Below are 7,972 nucleotides of genomic sequence, written 5' to 3'. Positions count from 1 at the left end.
AAGAAATGGGTGTGAGACCAGGCCAGTGGCGCAGGCAGTTGGTAGTCAGTAATTTGGATGGTACCTCTCCTACTGACTTATTCTGCAGCTTGTGGGTCCTAGCCTGTGGGTGACTAAGTTTCTCAAAACTTGACACAGGGGTAATGATGCTCGCTATTTTGTGAGGGGGTATTAATTAAAGTTTGCAAGCCACATGACAATGCAAGGATAAAAGGGGTTAAAAATGAAATGTAATCGTGATGTGTAGTAGGCTGTGCCACTTGCAGGAAAACGTGCCATCTGTGTTGTGATTAGAATCGAAGTAGACAAAATTCATCTTAGAGCGTAGACTCTGTGGAGAATGTGGATCACTTTAGAAGGTGTATCAGAAGCCACAGAAGCGAAACTAAAGTCAAGAGGAAAATGTGGATTTACATGTGGGATGTGTGTTCATAGGCTGACTCTTTTCCCTACGGTTTTGTAAACAGTAAAGAGAGCTGATTCTCAAATGTCACATACTTCAAGTTTTCCTTCAGAGACTTTGCTCTTTTACCAATCAAAGCCCGCAGAGATTTTAGTGACAGAAAACATGGCCCAGGCAAGCACAGCTAGGCAGTGGGTAGGGGATAAGGGATGCCCAGTGAAGGAAACCTGGCACTTTCCCATTCTCTAGAACAGCCTTTCTTCAAAAAAAAAAAAAGAATGTGGACTCACTTACTCTGGTTCTTGGAGGCTGGCCAGCAGTGCCACTTCCTGGTCTCTGACCCCATTCCAATGTCCCGGAGCACCCTGGGATAAGAAACCACAATGTTATGTGCTATGGCAGAGCCATGATTGCAGAGTGCTCTCACCTCCCTTTGCTTTACCTGTGCTGGCTGAGGTCCTGAGCAGCTTCTGCTGAATTGGTCAAAATGATGTCATATGAGAGGCTAATTTTCTGGAAATGAAAATCAGAGTCTCTTAGAAAAACAAGAATGCCATATAGAGCACAGAGGAATGCTACAAACATCATATCGCTGTGTATGTGAAGACTTGAGCTGTAGCATGCATGATGGATATCCTGGTTTCTATGTCTTGACGTCGAAAGAGAATGAATAATTAAGAAAAAAATGTCAAAACTGTGAAGTCCTGATAAGCTTTAGCTTTTCCTAGGTTTGTTAAATTAGGCAACAACTGGGCCATCAGGTCGGGGAGTTCATGCCTTTATTCAAGAGCTGTTTCGATTTACTGAGTAATTTCTGTGTGCCAAGCACTGTTCTGGGTGCTGGAATATAGCAGTGTGCAAATCAGACAGAAACGACTACCCTTATGGATATCATTGGATATCATTCTGGTGGAGAGATGTCCAAAGTGGAGGAAAATGCTTATAGCATCACTGCTTGAATAATTAATTCTGTTTCTGGCTGTTCTACCTCTGTGTGGGATTAGGACCTTCTTCCAATCCCAATCCCACTGCATCCGTCTCTATAAATTAGCAAGGATGAAAATGTCTAAAAAGAAGTGGAATGAGGGTTGTTTTTTTAACTTAGAAGCAAGAAGTGGGCATATTCAAAATATTTAACAATTGATATAGCACAAGTGCTGTCCCATTGCAATGGATCCCTGGTCCCTGCCACTCCAGCTTTATCCCTTTAGTTTATGGATCATGACAAGGTCCAGAGGTTTCAGAGGAGGGACTGAAGGAGCGGAGCTAGTGGAGGGCTTCGGTGTGGGGCCGTTAACTATTCATCAAGAGGTACAGAAATATTTCAGTACTTTAACTGCTGGATGGCTGAACCACACAGATGAATATCAATCCTACTCTAGAAAGAATCTAGAAAAAATATTTGCCATGTAAGATCTCAGTCAATACTCATTGTAAAAATGTCCAATAGCTAACAGAGCACCTACTGTTAATTTAAATATTTGAATCTAAATTAGGACTCACAGCTATTGAGTCTCTACAACCCCATGAGATGATTTTGAAAACAAGTTGGAAGTATGGAATGTCATAAGTGGTAGCTGGCTAGAGCAGAGCTGTCAGGGGTAACCAGCTCCTGTGTAAATAAACAATCTTTGCTGAAAAGAATCAAACAACTCTGGAATATGCTTTGATGTGATGTTTTCTTCTGAATCTACCCTTGCTTGGACAGTACTTGGTTTACACAAGAATTGGCCAAGGAGGAGGCCACATCCCTTTGGCAGGTAGACTAAGAATACTGTTGGCAAAGAGCATTTGCCAAGCAAGACTAGTCGTGGTTGCCAGGGTGCTAGCATATTACTGGTCCTTCAGGTTCCTAACTTGTCATCATGGCTGGCAATATCCCCTAGCTTTTATCAAAGGCTTATTTGGAGAGTATGCGATGCCCGAAGGGTTTTACTGGTTGACAACCTCGAAAATGATGGAAGAAAGAAAATGAACCAAGATAAGCTGTTCTCTGTGCATTCTCTCCTCCCTCACAAGTGGAGCTGATCAAAAAAAAGAAAAAAATCCCTGTGGGGAGCACACTAGCTCCAAGGATGGCTGGATGACTAGAGGCTGCTAAGGATAGTTACCCACCCACTTCTAAAGAAACATGACCTAATCTCATCAAGTTTGCTAACAAATTGTTTGTATGGTGAAAGAGGGATGTAAATCACACATGCTTTTTTCTAAGAGAAATGTCCCATCTACCGCCCCTGCTGGGTGCCTGCTTCTGCACCACATGAACTGTGGTGACCATAGGGCCCCAGGGAAGTAAATTCACAGACTGGCCATAATGCTGTGACATAGCATGCAAACAGAGAGTTGGGCCAATCTAGTTTTTCCTCCTGGGAATGTGATTCAGAAATTATTGAGAATCTGGGGGGGGTGGGGGGGGGATAAGGGGGCGGGGATAGGTGGGTGCTGTGTCTGACAATCACTGGGTGGGGTCAGGGTAGGGGTACTTGGCGCATTCATGGCCGTGCAGGTCAGTTGATGGGGGAGGTTGTAAGGAAGCAAACAGGCAACACTGTGTAACTGCTCATTGCTTCGTTCAGTCGTTATGAATGAGCATCTATGCGTCTGGCATTCTTGTAGCATTAGGGACATATCAGTGAACAAAGCAGTCACAAATCCCAGCCCTCACAGAGCTGACGTTCTGGTGGGAGACACATAAAATAACCAATAAGAATGAGAAATATATGTTAGACAGTGATAAGTGTTGGGGAAGTTCAGAAATAGTGCAAGGAAAAAGTGGAGGGGAAAAAGATGAAACGAGACTGGTAAAATTTAGACATCTGACTAATGATGGATAAATAGGAGTTAATTACACTATTTTTTGAGTATGTTTAAATTTTTTCATAACAAAAATTTAAAAAATTAAAAATAATGCAGGTAAGTTGAATAGGAAGTGTTGGCGTGGGGTGGGTGGACAATTTAGGTGGAAGAAGCCTTCGCAGAGAATATGACATTGGACGAAGACCTAAAAGAAGTGTGTTAAGTAGATATATGGGAATGAGCATTCCAGGCAGAGGGAATGGCAAGTGCAAAATCCCTGCAGGAAGAGTGTTTCTGGAGTGTTAAAGGGATCATGGCCAAAGCAGAATGACTGAAGAGGAGGTATTAGGTTGGGGGAGGAAATCATATAGGGTCTATGGGTAATGGGAAAGATTTTCTCTTTTACTCTGAGATGAGGAGCCACTGCAGTATTCTGAGCAGAGGAATGACATGATCTGGCATGAGTTTAAGCACATCTTGGAGCTTTTGGATTAAAGATCCATTAATTAATCCTTGAAGCAGGACCACCCGTCAGTACTTTCAACCTAACTCTATTATAGCTCCTGTTCTTGGATGTCCTTGGAATTGTATTTCTTTTTCATTCCTCATTTATTCCCACAATGCATCTCCTTCATTTGATCTAGCTTCAGTGGGATTCTATTCCTCAAACTGAAACAAACCACAGGTATAGCCACTTTTTCTCATTATATGGCTGTCACTCTTGGAGAACAAGCAAGGTGTGTATTTGGAGAACCTGGGGTGTTCTACACCTCAGCTCAGGAGGTGAGAGGACAATACTACAGCTGAGGAGGTGAGGAGAGAATGCCACAACTTAGGAGATGAGAGAGAATGTCACAGCTCAGGAGGTGAGGGGCCAATATGACAGTTTAGAAGGTGAGAGGAGGCTACTACAGCTCCAGAGGTGAGGAGACAAGACCACAGTCTATTCAATGTGACACCTCTGATTTCTTAAGCTCTCAGGTGGTCTAAATTTCCATGGTATTTTTATCTGGAAACTTTTAAAAAAAGAGTATACTTGAACCAAAAACAAATTTAGATATAGCTATTTATTTTAAAATCTCATGTTATGAGAACTAATAAAATCCAAAGACATTCCCTATGTTCCTCAGGTATTGAAATGTGAACCATGACCTGGAAGCTAAGAGGTCTAACTAACTGAGTAAAGGTGGCCATTAAGAAGAAGAGCTTTTAATTATTATTCTCTGCTGCATTTGATGGTTAAATCAGGTGCCTTTCTTTAGGGTCTTATTTTTACTTGGCATTTATCATGTCAATATGTTGAAGAACTACTATCTAAAAATAGCATCTACTGCTGAGTTGGTCAGGTCTCTAGTCCCCAAAGCCAGTTTCTCACCTCACTCCCACCTAAATCTCAAAAAGCCATTGCTTTCATGTGGATCTTGCCCACAAATAACTCCACCAAAGCCAGGACTCACACATGTAAATATGCTGAAGGTGCCCATGTGACTTCCTCAGATGAGAATGTCACCAAACCAGTTTGCCAGAGAGCTCTCACGCTCTTACTGATGAATGAACAAGTATGAGCTGGACAGCTTCCTCTAATAACATTATTTGACTGAGGAATCCTTTTGTACTCAGGATGGATGAGCCAAATGCTACATTCTTTTTCTATTATAAAAGTTTAACTAAGATAGGAAAACAAAAAATAGATTTTAAAAAGTCCACTGAACTCTTTTTACCTTGTAATGGGAAATGTCTCAGCTTTGAGGCTAATTAGCATGTAGGTAGTGCTTATATAAAATGCTCTGTATTTCCCACACATTTATAGTCTGTAATCATTTAATATCTATAAACTACCCCTCCCTCATGAAATTGGCCAATTTTATCAATCTTATTTTACAGAAAATGGTGGGGCATGTGGAGAAGATGGTCAAATGCCTTCTTGTGGATCACATGGTTGCAGGGGTGGAGCCAGAATTAGAATGCACACTGCTCGGTGTTGGCACACGTAGAGCAGCAGCATTCTTGGGCTGGAGCCCACCCTAAAACAACATGGTTAAACCCTCTTGGAGTGTTATCCTAGAAAACCCAGCATGGATTTTGTGCCTTGATCAACATCAAGTCCTTCTCCATAATACGATAGGAACATGGGGAGAAGAGAACATATCCTTATGGACATGTTCTAGTTTTTTTTCTTTGACTCAGCCTAAACATGTACACTTAGGAAGGCAAAATCACAGAACAGTTTCTGAAAGTGAGGGCTTCTTTGTCTCAAGGGCATTAATTCCTACAGGCTATGTGGGTATTGAGAAGGGCACTGGGAGAGGTTATTCTCCTGGTTCTGCAGCCAACTAGCCCGAGGAAGAATGACCTGGAGATTCTGGCTCAGATGGACTTTGCCCTTACCTTTCTTTCCATCTGATGAACATAAATCAGAATAATCTCAGTATGTTACTATGAGCAGAGAAACAATGAGAACTATCAGCCTAGTCATAGTTACCAAAACCTTTCCCAAGAAACAAACTGGTTCTCCAAGGATGATCAGCTGATGACACCATCTATAAATACCTGCTACTTTAATAATGTGTCCCAAACCAAATTAATTTGTTCTGGTTTTCTGTAAAGGTCACCCCAAGCTTGAACCTGGTGTTCTTCACTGGGGTGTGGTTTTTCAACTCAGAACAGTGACAGAGATCATTTTCTTCTGATTGCCTGTGGAAATATTATAATCATTCCACTTCTGTATCAGCTGCTGCAACAAGTAGACCAAACACTTTTTTGTGGTTAACATAACAGGAATATATTTCTCCCTCAGTTCTTGCATGGTTGGTGACCTTTCCCCATTTGATGATCCTGAGATCCTGATAGGTTTCTCTTATCTTGCCTGATATCCCCTGGGCTTTATACCATTATCTGCATCAAGATGGCAGAAGGGTAAGGAGAATATGAAGAAGGTACACCCACTTCTTAAAAGTCTTACCTTAGAAGGACAGATGTCACTTCTGCTTACATCCCCTTAGTGAGAACCAGCCATATGGCCACACTTAGAGGCAAGCAAAGCTGGAAATGTGGTCCCTGGTAGGGCAGCCAATTTCCAGCAATAATGTAGTACTATGAAAAGGGGAATAAAAATGTTAGTGAACATCTAGCCATCTATGCGCCATTTCTTTCAGTAATGAAATTAATTAATGTGGATTATTTTCTGTGGTACTTTTAAACTTGGTGCCACTTTAGAGTATGTCTTTATTTCCTCTTATACAAAATCTTCAAGATGGAGCAGGGGTCAATGCCGCACACCTATTGTGTATGAGTCCAGGCCTGCCAGAGCCTTTCCAAAAAGTTGGAAGAAATTCTGTTTGCATGCGATCTGGATGATTTTCAAAGAGAGGCAGTGTGTGGCTGAGCTGGGCATAAACATAGGAATCCTTTACCTTGCAACAGGAAAGAACCGCTATGAGAGAAGATGGGCTGAAACTTGTAGGTCTGCAGATTCTGCACAGGAAAGGTGGGGCTGTTTGTATGAGATTGGGCTAGTGGGAGATACTTAGGGATAGCACTATGGGCACTATTGGGTCTTATTATTATTGAGAATCAAACCTCTTACACAGCTTACTGTTTACACATGACTTTATTATTCTGCCTTCATTATATAACTTAGTTATTCTAGGAAACTCTTGCCCAGGCAATAAAAATTAAAGATAACTTTATTGATCTTTGTAGGAACTTCCTGAAATATCTATTAATTTTTTAAACAAAAAAGGATTAAGTGACATTTTTTACCCTAAGACTCTGAAGCTTTTGCCTCAAAATTCTTACCTTGTTTGTCCACCCATCCTAAATTATAATAGCATGATTTTAACTCAATCCTGACTACGCCCCCGTGTTGAAGCACCTGCCTTAAACCTTCAGAATTTCAGTAAATATATCTCCTTAGCCTCTCCCACTCTGGGATGCTTCTAAGACTCAGAGGATCAGTGTCTTCCATTACTGCTATAAACAATAAATTCAGCTTTGACTTATCAACAAGTCGTTTGGCTGATATTTTGCACAGCCAGCATCCCACAATATCTCCTGGTCTAAAGCATTTGCGTCAAAGGAGGGGAGAAAGTTGAAATCAATGAAAAAGTAGTCCCATTGGCAGCTCCGAGCCACTGAGAAGGCCTAACTGTCTGGTACTTTGGTACTAAAGGTCATTTAAGAGTGGCAGAAAGGCCCCACAGCTGGATTTTGATTGAGAGAAACACTATGACTCAGAGAAACACAACAAAGTAACTAGAGTTGTTGCAGGACGGCCAGGAGGCAGAAGTCCCTGCAGGGGGCATCTTGAGAGTCAAGAATGGCAGAAGGTAGGAGGAAAGTAAATGCTGCTCAAGAGCACACTCAAAGATGCCTCAGGGGCCCTTGAACAGGCAGCAATCATGATATCATGAATAGGGCTCTTAGTTCACATCTTACTTTTCTCTATGCTATGCTCCCCAAGTATGGGGATGCATAGCTATGCATGGAAGATTGACATCTGGAAGACTGTGGTCACAAGACTAGAATTCCTCTGTGATCTGTCCCCAGATATATGAACAGCCACTACAAAGAGAAAATATGGGAACTGAGTAATACTGAGCAAAAGAATGCCTGTGAGCTGCCCCGAAAATGAACAGAGAGAGAAAGAGTATAGGCCTATGGGTCCTGGACTATAAGGGAAGAAAAGGAGGCAGGAAAGGGGAAAATACGTTATACCCAAAGCAGGAAGGAGCTGAGATCATAGGAAACAGTCTACCAGGAAAGCTGCCTTCT

Source organism: Pteropus vampyrus, unplaced genomic scaffold (assembly GCF_000151845.1).
Source record: "Pteropus vampyrus isolate Shadow unplaced genomic scaffold, Pvam_2.0 Scaffold101, whole genome shotgun sequence".
Lineage (NCBI taxonomy): Eukaryota > Metazoa > Chordata > Mammalia > Chiroptera > Pteropodidae > Pteropus > Pteropus vampyrus.
This window is presented reverse-complemented; position numbering follows the sequence as displayed.